Source organism: Phascolarctos cinereus, unplaced genomic scaffold (assembly GCF_003287225.1).
Source record: "Phascolarctos cinereus isolate Bilbo 61053 unplaced genomic scaffold, phaCin_HiC Scaffold_2;HRSCAF=192, whole genome shotgun sequence".
NCBI lineage: Eukaryota > Metazoa > Chordata > Mammalia > Diprotodontia > Phascolarctidae > Phascolarctos > Phascolarctos cinereus.
The window spans coordinates 146,493,717-146,508,310 of NW_027555625.1; the positions used below are offsets into that span (position 1 = coordinate 146,493,717).

At 43.7% G+C, this 14,594-nt stretch overlaps 1 pseudogene; it reads left to right on the plus strand.

The window, feature by feature from the left end:
* Nucleotides 1–11,132: 11,132 nt before the first annotated feature.
* The window catches only part of LOC144455681 (uncharacterized), a 36,011-nt pseudogene continuing 32,549 nt past the window's right edge, over nt 11,133–14,594 (plus strand).

Below are 14,594 nucleotides of genomic sequence, written 5' to 3' on the forward strand. Positions count from 1 at the left end.
AGAGAATTTTTCATGTAATTGTGGATCTCTATTCCATACCACCTGCTTTTAAAAAAAGGATATGCTAAATTCAACATATTTTCAAAGCTGTCCTCTTTATATATCTTCTGAATTTACTTTTGTTCTCCTTGGTGCATTAAAAAAATGTTTCTTACTTAATATCACTACTGAAACCCTTCTTCCTCTCCCACCTTAAAAAGCAAGGGGAAAAATCCTTTGTTTTTCATCATTGATCAAAACAAATCCACACAGTGGCCACATTTGAAAATATATGTCTTCTGCATCTTGAGCACTTTACCTCTCTAACATGCTTCATCATAGGTTCTCAAGAGACATAGTTGGTCACTATATTGATCAGAGTTCTTCAGTCTTTCAAAGTTATTTGTCTTTACAATGTCATTGTTATTACATAAATTGTCCCAGTGTTTTCTCATTTCACTCTGAATCGGTTCATACCAGTCTTTCTAGGATTCTCTGAAGTCATCCCATCATTTCTTAAAGCACAGTGATATTCCATTGCATTCATATTCCCCAGTCAATAGGTACCCCCTCAGTTTATCATTCTTTTTTCCTTTTAATTCTGTTTTCAGAATCTGTCTTCTGTATTTCGCTTGTGACTATCCTCTTCAGTATTATACTATGTCTTAATCTCACCCTCCATGTCCTTGACATTTTCCTAGAGAATTTAATTTTATTTCTACATCAAACTGTTTGAGTGTATGTTCAACCCTCCTTTGTCTGGTTCAAATAAGAGTGAGGTTTATCCTCCCCTCCCCCATCCCTTGTTCCATGCGTATGTACTCCTTTTTTCATGCACTTCAATTATGGGTAAAAATAGTGAGTTCCACTCCATTTTTCATATGTATACATACATTCATAGATATGGATATTGACATAAATATAGATATAGATATAAATGGGAACTCTAGATTTGGGCCACAATATTCCTGACACTTTGTTTTTGTTTTTAGGACATAATTGGTGGATTCTTTCTATTTTTACTTTGCCATCTGGTTCTAATAAGTCTTGAAGTTTTCATTTATGATTTCTTGAAACATAGTATTCAGGCTTTTCTTTTTTTAATCATAGTTTTCAGGGAGTCTGATGTTTCTTAAATAATTTCTCTGACCTATTTTTCAGGTCAGTTGCTTTTGATAGTAGATATCTTCAATTTCTTCTTTTTTTTTCAATGTTTTAATTTTGTTTTAATATTTTTTGTAGCCTCATGGAGTTATCGGTTTCTGTTTGGTCCATTCTAATTTTCAGGCAGTCTGTTATCACTTTCTAAGTTATCTTACTTCCATTTTTTTCCCTTTTAGAACAAGGATTCTTAACCTTTTTTGTTTCATGGACTCTCTTGGCAGTTTGGTGAAGCCTACAGACCTTTTCTCAATATGATGTTTTTAAATGCATAAAATATGACACCTAGCATTACAAAAGAAGCCAATTATATTGATCAAATAAGTATCAATATTTTTAATAAATAAGTTCATGGACTTAAGGTTAAGAACCCCTACTCCAGAGCTTCCATTTTGTTTTTATTTCTGGCTTCATTTCTTCTAGGTACATATATTCTTCTGTTTATTCAGATCTATAGTCTCAGTCCCTGAAGTGGGGCTTTGCTCTAAGGCCAGGCTCTGTTCCTTGATGCTTTTTTCGGGTAGGATGATTGGCCTTACTTGGTCACCTGGGTTTCTGTACTGACTTTTACCTCCCACAGCACATCTATATTTAGAGAGCTGGTAGGTTTCAGGCCTCTAGGATCTCTGGATTCTTAGGGTCCTCTTTGGAATCTTAGGTTAGAGTGCTAGGGTCTTAAGAGCCCTGGGACATGGGGTGTCCCAACATAAACACTACCATGTTTGGATTGGTCCCTGATACAGCTGGGTTGGAAACCTTGCTTCCAAGGTTCAAGATGTGTGTTCCCAACCATCCAGGGGCTTACCTATGGAAGTCATCATCTTGCTGCCTCTGGCTGCAGAGCCTTGTGCAGGCTACAGGTGTCTCTGGTCTGTTGCTTGCATCTTGTTTGCCTCTACTGGCATTTCAACAGGCCCCTTTTTCTATGACCTGTGGCCTTCTGGATGACTTTTTGTGCAGTTCTCAGGTGGATAAAGTTATTTACCATAATTTCTCATTGTATTTATAGATAATTTTTTTTGGTGTGGGAACTGGGTGGCTGAGACTCTACTCACGCAACCTCCTTGGACCAAAATCTCTTGATTCCTTTCTTGAATAATGTATTCATGATGTATGGGTGTCAAATTTCAGTAGAGTTTACCTATTTTTGGTCTCTTAAATTCCGTATTCCTGACCCATGTTTTCCAACATATTTTCTACCATCTTTGCTTATTCTCATTTTCATTTCGCACGTCTGTATTTTTGTATTGGCTATCCCCCATGACTAGAACGCTCTCTCTCTTCATCTCTGCCTCTTAGAATCTCTGGCTTCCTTTAAGACTCAGCTAAAATATCACTTCTGTAGGAGACCTTTCTCTGTCCCTGACCTCACTACACTTCCTCCAGCTACTAATGGCTTCCCTGCTAAGCTTACTTTGTATCTACTCTGTACAATAGTGTGTACATACCTATTTGTGAAATTAAACTGTAATCTCCTTGAGGGTAAGAACTATTTTCACTTTTTCTTTGAATCCCCAATGCTTAGCATAGTGCCTGGCATATATAAAGGGCTTAATAAATGCTTATTGTAGAATGTCTCTATCTCTTTACCTTCTATAAGAGATGCTGGTGAGTTGAGCTGCAATAATTTTCATTACAGCCTTTTTTGCAAATATATATCATGAGCGTTCAATATGTGGTGACCAAATGTCCCATGAAATGATGTTTCCTTTTGCCTTTGTTTGGATGATAAAATCAATTCCACCCACTTCTTTACTTGATTCTCCAAGAAAAATCTGTGAGTCATTCTTCATTTAGTTGTGACTTTCCTCTATTTTCTGATTCCATTTATAGTAATAATGTTAAGACTGATACAATTTCATTTTTAAAGTAGTACATCCACTCACTGGTCACCAAACAAGGATCTCATATTTTGAGTAATAAAAGCTAAGTTAATATTTCTAGAGAAGGCAAAAACTTTATTACGGTGAGAACCCTTTCCCTTTTTTCTCTGTTCTGCCACCATCACTAAAAAAGCAGAAGGGAGGACCATGTAGGAGTGAAGGCCATTTTATATTTTCCTTTGTTTCATGTATTGCCAAGGCCAAATAATTCAGTGCCTAGGCTAGTGACAGTGAATTGGGTTGGTTCTTGGAAAGCAGAAATAATCTGTTACCAAAATGGTACTCAAAGCTTTTCCAGCGTTAATAGAAGCTTCCAAAGCTTGGGCTCTGTTAGCAGAGAACTTCATATTACAATGAGGCATTAAGAGTAGGACTTCTCAGAGGAAAGTGGTTAGAACGCCCTCAATAAATGCTGAATGTCTGAATGAAATGAATCCATTGGATAAGGGTGCTACCTAAGGGTGCCTCTTGCTTCTGTCCTTCCTTGCTTTCTTCTTTCTCCTCCTCCTTCTCCTCTTTCCTCCTCTCTTTCTCTCATGGCCTTTTCTGATGAGGACTTCTCCACATGGTTTCAGTTAGGGTGCTCAAGTTATAGGTCAACTTCTCTCTCTTTTCTTTGAAGAATCCATTCTCCCTCCTCTCACTTCCATAGTTGCTGTGTCCAGAGGAGTTCAGAGTTGGGAAGACCTATCTTCCCCTCCTCTCCCCTGGGGCAGTTGACCTCCACCCTTACCTCTTTTTCTTGGAAAAGTGTCAAAGAGGAGATGGAACCTCATGTTCCTGCCTGGATAGACATTGGCAGTCTTGCCTGAGAAATGTCTTGTGGAGTGGAAAGGGGAGGAGGGAAAAGGGGGAGAGAGAGCATTATCCCCTAACTAGCCTTTGTCTTTGCACACCAAGTTGAAGCCAGTGTGTGTTCTGGGGCTAGGGCCCTGGAGGCCTAAAGCATGTGAGAGGCCATGTTAATTTTTCCACGGGGCACAGAGATTTACTAACAAATATGCCATGGTGCACAAAGACCAAGCTTGCAGGAGAAGCCCCCACTCCCAGAACTCTGGTTGCTGGGGTGCTTTGACTCCAGCCTGTCTAGGGAGTCTGCTGGTGCCCTTTGTGGTATGAACTTTCTCTCCCTCAGAGATGAGATAAACAACATCTACTTTTCCTGCTTTCCGCCTCTTTGTCATTGCATCATAAGATCATAATGGATCTGGAGGTACAAGGGACTTCAGAAACCTTGCTCCTTTTTTCCCATTCCATGGGAAGAATTTAGCCCCCCCCTTTCCTCCCTCTGATTCCCAGATGGCAAAGGATGAAATTTTCTGAGTTTTCCTTTCCTTCGAACCACAAGTATTTTTTTTTAATTAAGAACTACTGTATGCTAGGCTCAAATGAAAATAGGAAAGGCCTCCTGTAGGAGGTAATATTTGAGCTAAGACTTAAATGGCTGGACATTCTAAGAGGCAAAGGTGAAGGAAAGAGAGTATTCCAAGCTTCAGACATAGCCAGAACTGAGGTATGACTACGCAGTTTGTTGGACTTAGATGATTGGACATGGAGTCCATAAAACCTAAGTTAAAATTCAGCCTCCAACACTTAGTGGCTGTGTGACCCTGGGCAAGTTGCTTAACCTTCCAAACTCAGTTTTTCATCTGTAGAATGAAGATGACAATAATAGTACCTACCTTACAGGGTTATTGTGAGAATCAAATTATCTGTCTATCTATCTATCTATCTATCTATCTATCTATCTGTCTGTCTGTCTGTCTGTCTGTCTGTCTGTCTGTCTGTCTATCTACCTATCTACCTTTCTGTCTGTCCATCTATCTATCATCTATTTATCTTTTCAGATAGATTTTTTTGAGCCGTAACTGTGCAGCAAGGTGTCATAGTGAATAGTGTTGGACTTGGAATCAGGAAGACCTGAATTCAAATCCTCCCTCAGACACTTAGTTACTATGTGACACTGGGCAAGTCACTTAACCTCTCCTAACTTCAGCTTACCCAGCTGTAAAATAAAGATAATTATAGCACCTATCTCACAAGGTTGTTGTGGGGATCAAATGAGTTAACATTTGCAAAGCACTTTAAAGTACTATAAAAATGTTAGGTATTCCTATAACTAAATTTTCTGGCACCTCAGGAATATTCAGTTGGGTTTGGGGTAGAGGAGTGGGAAAGGGCTTGAGCCCTAAAGTATGACAGCTTCTCTGTGGTTAAGACATTGGGAGCCTAGGATTCTAGTGACACCATGTATGTGACACTGGGTATGAGGTGCCTTCCACGTGGGACTCAGTGGGTCTTGATATATAATTACAATAGTATATAGTTATTAGTATATATAGTATACAGTACAATATACTATATAGTATAATACACTATAGTATATAGAGAGTTATAATAGCATAATTGCCACAGGCCATCTAAAGTATAATAAGCCCACTCCTGGAAGGACAGGGCAGGCAGTGGAAGGGGCATATGTTGTGTCCGGGTGTGCACATTGGAACTGACCAAACTGGCTTGTGGTTAAGAAACTAAGAGGCCAAAGTGTTCAAAGAAGGCAGGGCTTGTTGAAGGAGAAAACTGGGACTGAAGTATTGAAATGACTGGAGAGCAGGGAGTGAAGCCCAGCTCCATAGCTTTCAGCAACAAGGATCTAGACAGGATAGAGTAAACCTTAAAGGTGGAGAGGAGGTTGTTGAGTGACACAACACTTTTATTTTTTAAAGGGTCTGTAAGTGGCAGTGGGGAGCAAGGAGGGTGCCCACATGTCCTTGTGCTAGGGTCTGTGAGCGAACCAACAGCCAGTCTTGGAGAGGTTGCTATGAGACGTGATATCTTCGAGAGAAGGCTTGGTTTCAGTGAGCCCCAGAAGATGGAAAAAACGTGAGAGGAAGAGATCAGGGATCACAGATTTAAGCTAAAGGAGACCTCAGAGATCTCTAATCTAATCTTCTCATTTTACAAATGAAGAACCTGAGACCCAGAGAGTGTAGGTGACATGCCTAAAGTCACATAGAGAGTAAGTGGCAGAGGCTGGGTTCGAACTCATGTCCTTTAGACTGGAAGTACAATCACCTTCCCACTGTATCGACACAAAGGAAGGTCCCAGAGATGATGTGAGAGAACAAATGAAGATAATGACCGGGAGAGCATGAGATTAAATTTACTATAGAGAGGGAAGGGCGGGGGGGGGGGTAGCTTCTGTGGAGCTGCTTTCCCTGCAGAAACCCCACAATGATCCTGGGCATCCAACATGGCATAGGTGGGTCCCCAAGCCAGGGTATTCATCAGTGTGGATCACCAGAGCTTATTGATTTACCTGCATAGAGCAGGAGGTTATTCTACCCTGCCCAGGTGGGAAGGAAGGTACCTTGGAATTGAAAATTATGAAATTATACCTTATACATCCTGTTTGTAATTCCTGTCCCAAAACCAATTGGTATGTAACTCTCTCCTTATTGGTGGAGTTGAAGGCCCTGCCCTGCCTGAGGGGCAGGTGGGAGTCAGAGGGGGAGAGAGAGGGGCAGCAGCAGCAGCAGCAGCAGCAGCAGCAGCAGCAGCAGCAGAAGAAGAAGAAGAAGAAGAAGAAGAAGAAGAAGAAGAAGGAAGGAAGGAAGGAAGGAAGGAAGGAAGGAAGGAAGGAAGGAAGGAAGGAAGGAAGAAGAAAAAGAAGACAAAGAAAAAAGGAGGGAGAATGACCAGACTGCACCCAAAATGCCCCTCAGTGCGCCCGTTAGAGACAGAATCTCGAGGCTGGAGGACCTGCGAGTATACCGAGTCAAGTTCAGCTTATCTGAGTCTCTCTTCTCAGAAAAGCTGAAAAGGAGAATCACGTGGTAGTGCAGGGGAGGAGGGGAGGGAGAGCTTCAGTTCTCAGCATTTCCTCTTTGAGACTCATCATTTGGGTGCTCCTGGCTTCCAGGTTCAAGAGAGAAAATGAAAGAGGCCAGCCTCACTGCAGGTTGCTGAAGAAAAAAGACCCTGGGAAGACACGAGAAGAACTGGGTAGTATCTATCATGTCCATACGCCAGCTTTCTACTCCAGAGACTTTGAGGAGTTTCCCCTTTGTTGTGAGTCAGGACCCTTTCTCTGAATTGAGCTGTTATGTTGCTCCCAAGGAGAGCGCCTTCATTCTGTCTTGTTTGGTATATGTTCTCCTATGTATGCCTTATCTGATTTCTGTTTTGCTATCATTTGAATAAATGGATTTCTTTGCTATTTGATAGCATTGTGGAACTGCTGTTAGGTGGGAAAAGGGTCAAGCTTTGGATATAGGGCTTGGGGTCACCCTTCCCCGCCAGATGACCAAGCAGCACAAAGTCTGCTAACGTTTAAGGAAGCAGATAGATGAAATTCTATTTCGATATTCCCTCTCCCTCTAAGGAGAGCAGAGTGGCCTCTGGCCCCAACCTCCTGCTTCCTTTCCTGGCAAGAATTAAAGTCTTTCTTGGAGAAGAGTTGGAGGTGAACAGACTAGAGATCTCTATTCTGCTTCCCTTCAAGCCCCACACAAGGAGCGTCAAACTGTAACATGTGGGATGTGGGTCTCTCTACAGGGGGGCCCACTTACTCACTCAGTCCTTACATATAGGGCTCAAGGTCACTGGGTCCTATGTGGAAGGCATCCCATACCCAGTGAAATACATCATGTTACTATAATCCTAGGCTTTCAGTCTTTTTTTTTCTTTCCTCCTTACTTCTTAGGATGCTCTGTTCTGAGCTCTCCCCTCCCTTTCCCCCATATCTCCTCTCCCCCACCACATTCCACAGGATGGGATGGTCTGGGTTCCCTTCACCTTTCCCTTGCTTCTCTCTTCCTCACATCATCCAGGAAGGGATGTTCCAAGTTCTTTCCTCCTTCCCAAATCTTCCTATGATTCCTACTCTACATGATGGAATGCTCTGGATTCTTCTCCCCTTCCCCACCTATCTTTTCCATCCACTTCACAGTGTGGGAGGCTCTGAGGTTGGCTGGGCTGTATTGAATTTTCTTCCAGGTTTGTGAGGTGGTACCTAAGGAAAACTCCTGCAAGGAGCTGGGAACCTTCACTGAGAATATGAATAGGAGAATATGAACAGATTCCCAGAACACTTTGAATAAGTTCCTGAATGATGGCCTCAAAATGAGTCACTAATGGATTCTAAGGATATCTGGTATATCATTACAGACTTGATGGCCTGTGACTTGTGTCCGTAACAGTTAGGGAGAATGACCAGATTGCACCCAAAATGCCCCTCAGTGTGCCTATTAGAGACAGAATCTTGAGGTTGGAGGACCTGCGAGTATACCCTGACTCAAGTTCAGCTTATCTGAGTCTCTCTTCTCAGAAAAGCTGAAAAGGAGAATCATGTGGTAGTGGAGATGCTCTCTCTCTTCCAGGCTCAGGATGACCACTGAGCAATGGAGGTCATCTGGAAATATAGGACTTCAGAGCTGGAAGGCAATTGGATAATTCTAGTCCCAATCCTTTAGGTCCAGGAAGTATGGGTACATGAACTGCCAGGCAAAGGAGACCTCAAGTGGCTTTACGAACTTCCTTCACAGCCCAGGAGCAGTGGAGAAAGATTATTCAGGACTGACCCATTCCCCACTGCTGCTCAGCGTCAGAACCACACTCTTAGGGATGCTCTCTTTCTGTCCTAGAAGTAAGAATGGTGTAGAAGAAGGAAAGGCTGAGCCCTGGACAGTGTTTGAAGAATAAAACTAGGGCGAAAAAATCGAAAGGAAAGAAGTCTTCTAAAGAGACAGACTGGGGGAAATGTTGGTACCAGTGATAAATTGATAAGACACCAAGTATGCAAGTGTGGGATCCAAGCCCATTTCTTAAAGGGAGCATCACTTTATAGTAGAAAGGGCACTGGCTTTGGACCTAGAACTCCACCAATGTGACCTTTCATAAGTCGTTAAAACTCATTTATTTGTATTTTTAGGCAATTGGGGTTAAGTGACTTGCCCAGAGTCACACAGCTAGTAAGTGTCAAGTGTTTGATCTGAGGCCAGATTTGAACTCAGGTCCTCCTGACTTCAGGGCCAGTGCTCTATCCACTGTGCCACCTAGCTACCCCCTAGTTAAAACTCATTTTAAAATGGAAGTGGTTGGACTAGAGGAATTTCCAAGTCTCCTTCCATGGCTATAAGCCCTCCCCCAGCTCAGCCTGAAAGATGGTAGGGTGGAGGTGAGGTCAGAGGCTTGCCACTAACCCTTAGCATTTGTTCCTCAGACAAGTTTTGGAACCTGTATGTAAGACTTTTTCTCAGCAGGTTCCAGCACCGAGACAGAGGCTTGCCACCCTCTCGCTCTCCCTTTGTTCACAGGGGTGTTTTGTTATTCACCAGTAATTACCCTAAATGCTACATCTGTTGTCATGACGACATATTTCCCATCCTTAGGTAAAAGCCCTATTTGCAGGGGAGTCAGTCTCAGCCAGGATCCTAGGTCTCCTTCCTCTATTTCCCTTCCCCCCATGTTCTTCTCTTTCGTAAGCCCCTCTTCTCTCCTTTTCAGTTCTTTCTTCCTTTCACTTTTTCTCCTATTCATTCTTCCTATTTCAACTTTGCTTCCTCTTTTCATTGTTGCTCCAAGTTTCTCTGTTTGTCTTCATCTCTCCCTTTTCATTCTTCCCCACACCTTCCCTCCTCCATCCTCATTTTCTGCTCTTTCCTCACTAGATGAAACCCAGCTTTATGACTTTATCAGGTTAGAGTCTGAGCTCTGGCTGAGAGAAGGGCTCTTCCTAGCAGGGGAAGGATTGGGCCTGCAGTAGTCTCCTACCTCCTTGGACAGGTTAAATGGTCAATAGTTATAGTAAATGGCATTCATATAGCACCATAAGGTTTGCAAAATGCTTCACATATATTATCTCATTTGAGCTTCACAACAATACCGAAGTAGAGATCACAGGTCTTGTTATCTCCATGAAGAAACTGAGGTTCAGAGAATTTAAGTGACTTCCCCATAGTCACACAGTTAGAAAGTGTTAGAGGCAGAATTGGGACCCAGTGTGGTGGTCTGGGTGACTGTTGAAAGGAGAGAGATGTTTCCTGCTGGGGAAGCAAGAAGGCAGAGTTCTTTGGTGGTCGACTAGACTGTAAGCTCTCCCAATGCAGGGACCATGTTTTATCTAAACTTTGTCTTCTCCCTTGGGGTCTAGCATTAGTACTCTGTACACAACAGGCATTTAATAAATGTTCACTGCATGAATGAATTGAGTGGTTAAACAATTGGACAGAAGGAGTTTAGAAGCATTGTCTTCAAGGCCTGGAATAAGAAAAATTTCCCATTTTCAGCTTCTTCCTATCATTCCCCCTTCTAGAATGTCAGAGCATCATAGGATCAAGAATCAATTCCTTCCTTCCTTCCTTCCTTCCTTCCCTCCTTCCTTCCTTCCTTCCTTCCTTCCTTCCTTCCTTCCTTCCTTCCTTCCTTCCTTCCTTCCTTCCTTCCTTCCATGAGGTGGGATCCTGTATAAGAGAACCTGGCTATGATTCTCTTCATGAGTATTTGGAAATGAGTTGCCCTACTGAGTGTTTGGAAAGCTTTTCCAAAGAAATCTTGTCTTTGTATGAGGACTCTTAGAAGTTGTTAATATCTCCCTTTCCTCTAGAAATAGGATGTGGAAGTACTGGCTCTTTTGCTCCCCTGGCTCTTTGAGGGAAACCAACTTAGGCCTTGGTGGCTCCTAAGCTGGGGTGGGGGACTCACTGATTCCTTCTATTTTAGTGACCTATCCAGAGCCTCTCAGCCCCAGCACCCCCTCATAAGACTTCTGATGGCTTTATGGCCAGAGGGCAGCGTCATTCAAGTGATGGAAAATGGCTGCCTGATATCTCTGAAGATGCTTTCTCTTCAGGTTTTAAATCTCTTTTCATCCCTCCTGCTTCCTCACTTTCTGCGACTTTACATGTCTTCTTCTGCATGGTATAGTAGAAAGAGGACTGAACTTGCCCTCAGAACCTTGCCACTGACTAGATGTGTGACCCTTGGCAAGTCATTTTAGACCTCTAGACCTGTTTCTTCATCTGCAGATTAAGGGGTCTGGGCTAGACGATCTCCAAGTTCTATTCTGTTTCTGATATTCTCCATTGAATAGGTATGTGTCATTCAGACATGGATATGATGATATCACCGCAGTTCAATAATGAAGAAAGTGAGACTGTGTTTGAGGTGAAACAGTTCCATCCGAAATCCTCTCCAGTTCTGCCCCCTCCACTTCCCACTTACATGTTGGGGCTTCACACAGCCCTCTTTCAACACCCCAGTGACACCTTGCTGGAATGGTCCCCTTTCCAGCCAGAGTTCCGCTGACCTCCCTCAGCCTCCTCTGAGATATATTGTGGATGTGTACTTTCTTAAACAAAATAATAAACAAAAGTGAGCAGGATGTCAAAACCCCACTTGGGGCCCCACTAAGATACATTTCTGTAAACAAGAGGAGAAGGAGGAAATCAGAAGGCACTAGAGGCTCAGCATCTAAGGATGGGGTGGGACAAAGAACCTATGGTCTATGACCCCTGCGTCTCTCAGGAGAGATACATGGGGTCATCGGGCTCTTTGTGGAGAATGGGTCCCAGGTTGATCTCCAGCTGGTGATCAGATTACAGCCCAGAATGTTGGAGACAGAGTGACCCGTGAGTCAACCCCCTGTGATGAAGACAAGCCTCCGCTGGGACAGGTAGGTGCAAGAATGAGATAGAGATAAAGCCAGCCAGTGGTTTGCTTTCCTCTGCCTTTGTTGCCTCTGAGCTATGCTTTCTGAGTTCTAGGGCTTAAGGAGGGAGCATTCTTCCCTCATCCCAATGATCCCTGGAGAGGGACTTGGGGAAGCTCGGAACACACTGTCCCAGGAGTGAGAGCTGTCAAGATGATGGAGATGAAGGTTTATTTTTAACAGCTGAAACATGTCAGCAAAAGCCTCTTCCAGGCCAAGGGGAGGGCTCCAAAGCCCTGAATTTCCTTCCCTCCTTCCATCTCCTCTCTGGGATGTGAGCCACATTCTGCTTGTGGGTTGCAGAGCCCTCGGGCCAAACGGGACCTGGGAACGCCAGCCTCTGACAAAACGCTAGGTCCCTCACCCCCTGCTGCCGTCACCACCCATCCTGAGGGCTCCTTTGTGGAGACTACAGCCCTTCCTCACCCTTCTCGTCTCCTGGCTCCGTCCTTAGGGGCAAGGCGTCCAATAGCAGCAGGCTCTCATGCCGGCTGCCTTTGGTGTCATCTTACTGCTCGCACAGGCAAGTATGGGAAGAGAGCATTACGGAGGGCAGCTCTGCCAAGCTTTGGAGGCTGCTAGAGAGATTGCTCAGTCGGAGTTGCTGCAATCTTGTCCCCAGAGTCCAGCTCCTCCTGGGCTCAGCTCTCTTTCCCGGTGCATACATTTTGGCAAATCTGCTCCCACACTGGACCTGTGAGTTCCTTGGTGTAGGGAACTCACAAACAAGGAATCTCCCTCCCCCAGTGCAGCTCTGTACCTTCTCAGCAATGTCTTGTCTTAGAGAACTTCCCAGAGCACTAAGAGGGGGTGACTTGCCCACAGTCACCCAGCCAGTTTTTGTCAGAGATAGGACTAGAACCCAGGATCTCCTGACTCTGAAGACTTCTATCCAAGTATACTATGCTGTATATTTGGTTAATCAATCCAGTTGGATTCCTAGAACCTTCAATTCCCCAAGAGAACTTGGAGGTCTTGGATAGATCAATAGGATCATAGAATTCAGAGCTCAAAAGACCTTTGGAGATCATTTGGCCCAACCCCACCCCTCATTTGACATATAGGGCAACTGAGGCCTAGGGAGAGAAATGACCTACCCTAGGTCACACATAGCAGAGGGGGAATTAGAACCTGGGTCCTCTGGTTCCAGATCCAATGATTCTTCCATGACACCACAGAGAATTCTCTCTCTTCTTTCTGGTTCTATTCTGCTCCAGTCAAAACAGAATTTTCCTTAAGTACCTGGTCCCCTGAGAAGGCAGGTCATTCTTGGCAGGTTAAGGTGCGAAAGACAGCTCCAGGGGGCAGCTAGGTGGCACAGTGGATAGAGCAGTGGCCCTGGAGTCAGGAGGACCTGAGTTCAAATCAGACTCAGAGCCATAACACTTACTAGCTGTGTGACCCTGGAAAAGTTATTTAACCCCATTGCCTAGCCAAAAAAAAAAAAGACAGCTCCAGAGAGAAAAAAAAGATCCACAATCATAGGCAGACTGGCTTTCCCTGTCCTGAGCTTGGCCTCCCTACCTGATGCCTCCTCCTGAAACCTGGGGACACCTTTGCCACAACCCCACCACTTCTGGGGCCCTGCCCAGCCTTTTCTACCTTTTGCTTTAGTTCAGCCAGGGGTGGCATTTTACAGGGGGGACTTTACTAGGAAACCAAGAGCAAAAGGAAACAAAACAGGAATTAGGCACAGAAATAAGAAGTTTGTAGAGCATGGATTTCTCCCCTTAGGAAACTAAGGTCTTACTTATTTACTTACTTACTTACTAGCTTATCTATTCATTTATCCAACTATTTATTTATCCATTCATTCTTCTATCTATCCATTTGTTTATTTAACCCTTTATTCATTCATTAATTTATCTATCTATCCATTTATTTAACTGTTTGTCTGTCTATCTATCTATCCATCTATCTATGTATCTGCAGGGTTAGTCCCACCTTCCTGTTCCCTCCCTATTCTGAAAACCCCCTCCAGAGGAGAGCACTTTCCTACCCCACTCTAAAGAAAGGAGGTAAGGCAGTACTCCATGGAGGAAGGAGCATTGCCTTGAATAACCAAGGAACTATGTTGAAATCCTGGTTGAGCTACTACCACTGCTATGAAGTTGGAAAGTCACTTCCGGTCTCTGTAAACTTAGGGATTTGCAGTGGATGATCTCCCAGGTCCCTGTCAGCTTTAATTGCAAAGACCCTTTCCCTGGGCTTCAGATGGTTCTTCCCTAACCTTGCAGTCACCTCCTTTTCCCTTCCCAAAGGGAATCTGAAGAAGCCTTCTTCTTGACCCTGACTTGTTTCTCTCAGTTTAGGTAGATTTGCCTGGATGATATTTATTCACAAGCAAGTCATTAAGGCTAGTTTTACCCTTAGATGAAGCTCAACTGAGAAGCAGGTGTAATATACTTAGCTTTAGAATCAAGAGACTTGGGTTCAAGATACTTAACCACCTCTTTGACTTTGTGTGGCTCCAAGATTTAGAGTTGGAAGGGACCTTATGGGGCATTTAGCAAACCCTCTCATTTTACAAGTGAAGGAACGGATGCCCAGAAAGGTCAGGGACTTGTCCAAGGTCATACAAGTAGCGGTGGAACCCTGCAAAATTGGAACCCAAATCCAGTGGGTTTTTTCTTTGGTTTTTTTTTTTAACTATACCACAGTGGATTGAATGAATTGAGGTTGGGGGAAAGGGTTCTCCAATACTCTTAATCTTAATTCTCTGGATAGACCAGAAAACTTTGGGAAAGCACCCAGGAACCCTGGATACAGGGGTGAGTTGGCTATTGCCTACTTCCTGGTGTCAGGACTCATCACCTATATCCTAGCCACAAATATGATCTGTTATCCCCAGGTAATCTTTC